This window comes from Pocillopora damicornis, chromosome 6 (assembly GCF_964200805.1).
Source record: "Pocillopora damicornis chromosome 6, jaPocDami1.2, whole genome shotgun sequence".
NCBI lineage: Eukaryota > Metazoa > Cnidaria > Anthozoa > Scleractinia > Pocilloporidae > Pocillopora > Pocillopora damicornis.
This window is the reverse complement of record NC_142675.1, coordinates 17187826-17196994: the sequence shown is the minus strand read 5'-3', so window position 1 is coordinate 17196994 and position 9169 is coordinate 17187826. Positions and strand designations below refer to the sequence as shown.

Below are 9169 nucleotides of genomic sequence, written 5' to 3'. Positions count from 1 at the left end.
CGTTTCCTTTTTTCAATTTTTGGAATCACTGAAAATTTTTCAACAACATGTGATACTCTGAAGAAGTTTAAAATAATTTTTTCTATGGAGATTTTGTGATAGCGGGGCCATAGGGAAGTTTTCTATCCTAATTAATTAATTCCTAATTGACTTTCTACCGAGTTATGTTCTTGCTTTTTTCTCTGGAGTTTATCTATTCAATACTTGAGACTAAGAAGTCAGTGTTATTTGCGACAAGCAAAAGAGATTGATGTTTACAATGATAGACTCCAATAAGGTAAAGGTTTCGATTTCCTGAGGGGAAAAAAAACCTTCTAATTGTGCATGCAAACATCAATCATGAAGACCGTTCTATTGATTTTCATTGTTGAACTATAGATATCACACAATAAGGAAACTTCATCCGGAACGTTCTGCTGGTCTTGACACAAAATCGAAAGTGCTGATATGTAAAATCACAGTGCAGCAACTTCCCTTGGCTGATTGGTAAATTTAAAATGGTCTGCGTGCTTAGAATTCCTATGGTCCCTGAGTTTGGCAACGATCATATTTAGAAAGCCATATTCATCATTTCAGCATCGATTTTCTCAAAAAGTGTTGGAGGGATGAAGATCAAATTTGGCGAAGAGATGGAGCAACATCTCATTGATCAACAACCATCTCTAGTTAGGAGAGAATTTCTGTAGTTTGGCGTTAATTCCAGTTTGAAGTGGAGGGGGTCGCGGTTGGCAGCCACTTAGCTGCAATCTTAGTCTCCCTTTCTTTTCTTAACGGCCTGCGGCCGAAAGTAATTTCGTAAAAAGATGTTTCAAACGGCCCATAAAGACTAAAAAAAATCACAAATGTGTCGAATAACATTTTATTAAACTTTATTGAGATATTAAGACTGTGATGTAACTCAAATATGCAATTTACAGGGCTTTATTCCTAACATCGTAGATTTTGTTCGTCTCATGTCAACAATTATTAATCACAAACACATAGTGTAATCTGTCCGTGGTATAATGAGATACGGGAAAAGCAGTTGTGTTCAAATTCTTGACATGACTCAGGAGAGAAGAGTTTAGTGAACGTAATTTGCTATCTGTCTTCCCGGCGTTCTCAGAGTACTAAATAGATAAAAAACAGATAGATAAACTTTACTTAAACACGATAAATATTTAAAGCCAGAGGCTTGTGGGGTCGTGTTAAAACAAAATTGATATAACCTAAATAATATTAACAAATTACAACATCTAGACTCTACCCCCACTTTTAAATATATATATGGCAATATATATATATATATATATGTATATATATATATATATATATATACAACTTCTTTTAAATGATAAAGGAATATATATCTCAGACACTGCTAAGCAGCCACTCCGAATCCAGCACACACCAAAAAAAACAGTAGTTTATTGATTTCTATTTACATTCATCGAACTCAGAACGACCGCCCAATAGTATCTGATGGTTAAGTCAATCAATCCCAATACGATATTTAAATGTCATATTAAGATTGACTCAACTATATCTCAAGAATACATATACATCAACCATCAAAATAAAAATATAAGAAATCACGTGACAAATTGTAAAGTTTACAGAAATGCTTTATACTTTATACTTTATAGAATCATTCTGTTCCATGATATTGAACCTCTACGATGAATTGATTGCTTCATGTAACCTGTGTTCAAATGTGAAGCTGTTACGTGATGTTTACTTCTTGACCTCAAGCCATAAGGATTATCAACACACCTAAACAAAATACTACCCATGCACTCAGGAACTGAGTCGTTATAAGCCTTATTGACAAACTTCATTAACCTTAACTTAAACATTATGGATTTCTTAAAGCCCAGGGTCGCTAGAAATGTTTCAGATTTTAAAAATATGCGCGAAGCTATACAAAAGGAAAGAATTGCGGAAAAAATACATTTTATGTGCGCTGTACGTTGCCTGCATTGTATGCTTTCTTTTTATTTACGAGAATGTGCAGCTCTAAAACATGATTCATCTTCACCGCACGCATGAACGTACCATTTAAATGTGTCGTCATGGTAACCATGTTTATCGTGATGGCAGTTTTAGCTTTCTTATTTTTTCCCTTAGTTTAAGAACATAAAACTTAACTGAGGTTGAACTAAACTCTCTGAGAAGGAAAACAGTTTTTGTTATGTCGGAAGTTGAAGTAGCTTTTCTGCGAACTGATTTGATAAATGTCTCTTAGGTGTGAGCGAAGCTCGCTCGTGAAAGATGTTTTCAAAACTCGAATGAAAAATCCTTTGACAATTTCAAGGGTTTGATCAACTGAGTTGCAATGAGCTCTAACGAAGGGCTAACACTCAAAACTTCAGCCTTAGAATTTCTCCACGTTGGCCAATTTACATTATGAACTCAGTCGATAAAACTAAGTTTATTTTGTAATAACCCCCCCCTCCGGCACAGTGTCTCAGATTCTCTGGAAACTATCCTACGTTTATTCTGAATTTTTTGACAAAATCCGTGACCACGAGTGATACATGATGATGCCGGTTTTATGAAGAAGAAAAATCAAATCGAGGTAAAGAAATCAAGAAAAGGACTGCACTCGAAGAACATTGAAACGCTCGATGTGATTGTTACTTCGAGTCACAATTTTCATGTGTACATATTCACTAGTGTCAGTTTCAGATCTCAAACGCCACCCCTGCTTACCTAAATTCAGACTGATCTTTTCAATCAGAGGAGACGAAGATTTACAACGAGTAAAGAAAGAAAGGAAACCATCATCACTTAAATCATAACTGCCTAAATCTCGACCGCCCCCCCCCCCCTCCAACTCCTTGTCCGAGGTCTCTCCTACTGAGCTGAGCACACCTAACAGCTTCCTCTGCCGTGAATTTAGCTGAGGTCATTCAACTTCTTCAACTTGAATTGAGCAGAGGGAAGGAAAATGGAGTTTCATATTTACCTGGATGTTATAACTGCGGTTATAATTGGATTTATAAGTGCGTTTTTATTGCTTGGTTTTTGGGTGATTCTCCAAGGGGTCTGTGAAATAATCCGAAGGAAGAAAAGCGGACCCACTCGAGCTCCAATTGAACAAGAGGAGAACCGAGGTGAGGCCTCAGGGAAATCCAAAAAATTAGTTAGTCAATGAAATCGAAAAGCAGCTTATGGTATCATTATTGTGGATCGATTAAAGCTGGTTGAAGATCATGACATCTGTTGAATCTGTTATCTGAATAAAAACTAATCGATGTTTCAGTTAATCTTATATTTTGATTAGGCGTTTTCAATGCGCATCTTGTTATCAATATTCAACGCTGGTTTACCATTTATCAATTACTTTAATATTCAGCTTGCGAAAATGAATCGATAAAATGGATTTGATCTTCCTAATACCGTTGCATGTACAATGCCATGATCATTAAGCTGTTGTGTGTGTATTTGAACTATATGCCTCTACGAAATTAAGAGGAAATTGAATATCGCTCACTGCACTTCAACAGTTCAGTATCAATAGCATCCTGTAAACACATGGTCTGGAATCTGTCAGCGACCTTTATATATCAAACAGCGTATGCAACAGCAACTGAATTGTAAGACGAATTCATTAATCAATTTTCTTCCCAAATATGCATGTAAGAGTTTGAAATTCTTTAATTATGCCATGGAAGTTTCATGGTCTAAATGTGCTTTTACTTGATGTTCTTGCTTAAATCTTCTAGTAATGGCCACATTCTGCAAATTATTTGTAAAACCTATAATAATTACGATCTCGATTGTAGACCAAAAAAATAAGCGGATGTCCTTCTCAGTTAACTTGAATTCGTCATGGAGTAGCAGCATATAGCCTATAGAACAATCACTTCTTCCACTCTAAAGTCTATTCACTCTCAATTGATTGCAAAAATGGTAACTACTACTTTTCAAGAAGCTGCTTAAACGATAATATGAACGTTTTCTTACGAGAAAAAGATCATTTTCATTCTTCAGGTAAGTTGATTAATTGTTCCACAGGCACTCGCAATAAATGATATTCGTGTATATAGAGGGAGAATAATCATATTTACAACCAAAATATTCTATTCAGTTTATTCGAATCCTTGTTTGAAGAGTGTGCTCTCCGTTTAATAAAGAATTGAAATATGAAATTTATTTGCAGGCTCATCCAACCACATACAGGTAGACATATTTGTGAAAATATACATAGATTTATCTGTATTGAATCTAGTGCACCATTATTACTTTTTCAGATAAATATTCAGTGCAGTGTACCGATGCAGTGCAGTGTACCGATGCAGTGCAGTGTACCGATGATGTCAACTGAACCGATGCTTGCCAAACATTTGCAATAGAACTAGTTACAGGAGTAGAGCCTAGCAGTAGCAATTGAAAGCCAGAAGAAGCAGCAATCAATTTTCAAGAAAAGCCACAAGCATTAAATATTTTTGTAAACATTGAAATTTTTGTACTGGATTACATGTATAATAATCGACTTCGAGTCAGAATGTTTTGGCCACTGATGAAGGTCCTTACAAACTCCAAATTTCAATGGATAAATAATAAAAAGAATAGTAAACAAATGATGATTTCTTAGGTCAAGTTATATGTCGTAGAGACTACATCTCCCGCACCATATGTAGAAAATGCATGCATAATTACAGTTACATTGATAACTGGTGGAAGATGATTGTACTTTTCTGCAATAAAGAAATGATTTTATGCTGATACCAATGGAAATTATTTGAAAATTCAAAATGATGAGGAGTCTTGCATTGTATCTAACTTAGTTTGACTTCACCTAGATGCACCTTTATCATTTTTTCTTCTGCAGCAATGCCAGAAAACAATATATGTTATCGATGTTCCCTTACAAACATACTGAAATAGTTTATTCTCTATTATTTTATTTTCCAGATAAAATTTTCAAGCCGCATAATATTTGTGTTTTTTTTAGAATTAATATTTTATAAGTTTAGGCTCATGCAGCATAATTTCAGCTTAATTTCTGCTAAATACGCTAATAATCCGATCAGTGAAAAGATTGTTATCCAAAAAGTACAGCCAGCGAAATACCAATCATTGGGGTTCACAGTATTACCACATTTCTTGACGTTTGAATCGATTATCTCTACTCCGCTGTCGCTCGCGATATAGATGTCAATATGAAAGTTTTCTAATTTTGAAGGATTCAAACTTTTTTTCCACCATGAGCCTTTTGCACACAATAATCAGCGTGCAAACTCGATAAATGCCACAAGCATAGGCATAGGCATAGGCAAAGTAAGCATTCTTGTTTTCTCCTCATTAAGTAGACAATATATATTGATATTATTCCTTGAGCACAGGTTCCACAACGCCATACCAATAAACTGTGATTAAATTTAATGCCTTTACTACCTAATATATTTCATATTTGTGACAGATCCTCCTGCACATAATATAAATAAACCTAAGGTCATCTTTCAGCTTTTAGATATGAGGAATACCTTGAAGTTAGTCTAAATTTTTGGTTTAGAACAAATCATTAAATGGTCCAAAAGATTTGCTGAAAATCAACATCATAATTGACAGTCATTTACTTGTTAGAACTCAACTATTCATAACAGTTTCAGTAATTATTTTTTCGATCTACATAAATAATATATTTTTTTCAATAATTGAGTAGCTTGTGTCGTAATCGATTTGCCGACCAGAATTTGTTGAGAGGATAAAGAATAAATGTCAGTAAACACAGTGAAAATGCCAAAGAAGTAAACCTTTTGAACGATATAAAGAAAGTTTTATTATTTTTGTTTATTACATCCCTGTTCCTCTAGAATTATTTTTACCACCCGTTTTGATATCTTAAGTATTTCACAGTAATGTTTACATAATAGCCTTTTTGTGACTTTGAAAGAGTTGAGTAGAAAAAAACTATTGAGTTAGAAAAGATGCTCTATGCTTTTCCAATGACGAACTTGAATTATCCGACTAAATTGTATCACCATCATCAAAATTTGAAATAGAAAAATCTTTGCCCCGTCATAGCTTCTAAACGTACGAAATAATGAAAAAAGGGGGTATGAATGTATATAAACTGACTAAATGAAATTACGCCGTTAGTTACTGGCGTAAAATCTTACAGTATGTGAATAAAGACTGAAGAAATTACGTTGATGGTATGTAAACAGAGACTGGATGAAATTACGCCGTTAGTTACTAGCGTAAAATCTTACAGCAGGTAAATAAAGATGAAATAAAATTACACCGTTAGTCAACGGCGTAAAATCTTATAATACCGACTGAATGAAATTATACTGACGTTTTGAGCGTTGGTCCTTCGTCTAATCACTCTGACGAAGGGCTAACGCTCGAAACTTTAGCTTTTAAACTCTTTACGGTGGCCAATTTACGCTCTCAACACAGTTGATAATACTAATTCACCCTCATGTGAAATAATGTGCAACTAGACTGTTTTTTTTTTTTACGTGGTCCTACGAACTGGAAAAAGATCTGGTCGCAAGCAGGAATTTCTCATGTTCGCACCTAGTTAAGGAATGGTTTCTTTATTTGCCTTCATCGTAATCTCGCTTTATATTATGTGAGTCAGGATTTTGGACGAAGTTTCCGCTATGGCGAGAGAAAAAAACAAGTGAAATTTCGCGCTGGGGCATGAAAATTATAATAGCGTTCTTATTGACGATTCAAACTAACTCGCAGTTATCTTTTTCCAAGTGTGCTAACATAAACTTTATAGCACTTTTAGAGCTCTGGCCTTCTATTCAGTGAAATCAAGTTTTTGGTGTGCTTATTAGAAACATGAAGATGCTTTGAAACTTTACATTTTTTTGGATAACGAAACACTTACATAATTAAACCAACAGCAGTTGCTTTGCAATTTGTTCGGTGCGCTGTTCCAAGGGTTCTGAATCATTTTCTATCATGAGAAATAGAAACTGAGATTTCGATACACGGGCGCGTGGAGTATGAGATGCCAGAGAGAGACCCATGAGTATACCCGTACTGTCAATTCAACGATATGTATTGAAAAATACGCAAATTATTAAGAAGTCTTACTGGCAAGTTCTATTTTGAATCTTCTGTCGTGAAATGAATTTTATTTGCATATAGAGAAGAGAACCTAGATATCATCTTTATCTGAGTCACTAGACTCGCACATTTTATAGTCAAATGTAAGAGACCACTGCGTGGTTACCAAAGCATTAAGAACATCCTTGCGCATCGAGTGCTAATTAACAGTGAAATATAAGAGACCACTGCTTAGTTACTGACGCATGGGAAGACATCTATGGGCATCGAATACCCATTGCATAATCAAATACAAGAGACCATCGTCCTTGAGCATCGCCTACTTATTACATAGTCATATATAAGAGAACCCTGCTTGGTAATTAACGCATGGACAAACATCCTTGCGCATCGAGTACTCATTATATATTTAAATAATAGAGGCCACTGTCTGGTTAATAACGCATGGACAAACATCCTTTCGCATCGAGTACTCATTATATAGTCAAATAAAAGAGGCCACTGCTTGGTTGTTAACGCATGGACAAACATCCTTTCGCATCGACTACTCATTATATATTTAAATAATAGAGGCCACTGTCTGGTTAATAACGCATGGACAAACATCCTTGCGCATCGAGTACTCATCATATAGTCAAATAAAAGAGCACACTGCGTGATTATTAACACATGGAAAGACATCCTTGATCGTCGGGTACTCATTACACAATCATATATAGGAGACCACTGCGTGGTTGTTAACACACGGAAAAAGATTTATGGGCGTCCAGTGCTCATTAGTTGTCAAATATAAGAGACCATTCCGTGATTATCAACGCATTGACAGACATCCCTTTGTATATGATCAAATATAAGGAAAAAGATCCATGTACATCGAGTACTCATTATATAGTCAAGATTCAAGAACGAGTAACGAGTAACGAGTACTCATTACACAGTCAAGATTCAATTTTAAGTATAAAAGCATCCATGCGCATCGAGATGTTGTGGAACCTGTGCTCAAGGAATAATATCAATATATATTGTCTACTTAATGAGGAGAAAACAAGAATGCTTACTTTGCCTATGCCTATGCCTATGCTTGTGGCATTTATCGAGTTTGCACGCTGATTATTGTGTGCAAAAGGCTCATGGTGGAAAAAAAGTTTGAATCCTTCAAAATTAGAAAACTTTCATATTGACATCTATATCGCGAGCGACAGCGGAGTAGAGATAATCGATTCAAACGGCAAGAAATGTGGTAATACTGTGAACCCCAATGATTGGTATTTCGCTGGCTGTACTTTTTGGATAACAATCTTTTCACTGATCGGATTATAAGCGCATCGGGTACTCATAGCATAGTCACATATAGGAGACCACTGCGTGGTTTTTAACACACGGAAAAAGATTTATGGGCGTCGAGTGCTCATTAGTAGTCAAATATAAGAGAACATTCCGTGATTATCCTTGCGCACCGAGCACTCATCATATAGTCAAATAAAAGAGCACACTGCGTGATTATTAACACATGGAGAGACATCCGTGATCATCGGGTACTCTTTACACAGTAATATATAGGAGACCACTGCGTGGTTGTTAACCGGGGGAAAAAGATTTATGGGCGTCCAGTGCTCATTAGTTGTCAAATATAAGAGACCATTCCGTGATTTTCAACGCATCGACAGACATCTTTGCATATGAACAAATGTTGGAACTGCACAACCAAAAGTGTAACCAAACCACAGCCAGATGAAAAAGCAAGTGAGATGTCGCGCTGGAGGCATGAAAGTTGTACTAACGTTCTTATTAACATTTCAAACCAACTCGTAGTTACCTTTTACCAAGTGTACTAACATAAAATTTGAAGTGCTTTTAGAAGCCTGTCTTTCTGCTCAGTGAAATCCAGTTTTTGGTGTGCGTATTAAAAACATTAAGATGCTTGAAAACTCTATAATTTTTTTTGGATAACGAAACACTGCCAGTTTGTGATTACCTGTGATCGAGTATTCTCAAAACTCTCTACGTACCTGGTGCGTCGATAGGACATCAAAGAACGAAACCACAAGTAGATCAGCTATTACAACTATGGTAATTTCGTATTGTCAAATGACTTCATAACGTAAATTGGCCACCGTAAAAGAGTTTTAAAGCTGACGTTAATTGCGTTAGGCCC

General features: G+C 35.6%; 1 long non-coding RNA gene across 1 annotated transcript; it reads right to left on the bottom strand.

The window, feature by feature from the left end:
* Positions 1 to 862: 862 nt before the first annotated feature.
* On the bottom strand, positions 863 to 9169 carry LOC149044259 (uncharacterized). Its single transcript, XR_016187668.1, has 3 exons — positions 9024 to 9169; positions 1619 to 1681; positions 863 to 1109 (listed from the first exon to the last, which is right to left on the bottom strand). It is a non-coding gene; the product is annotated as an uncharacterized LOC149044259 (long non-coding RNA).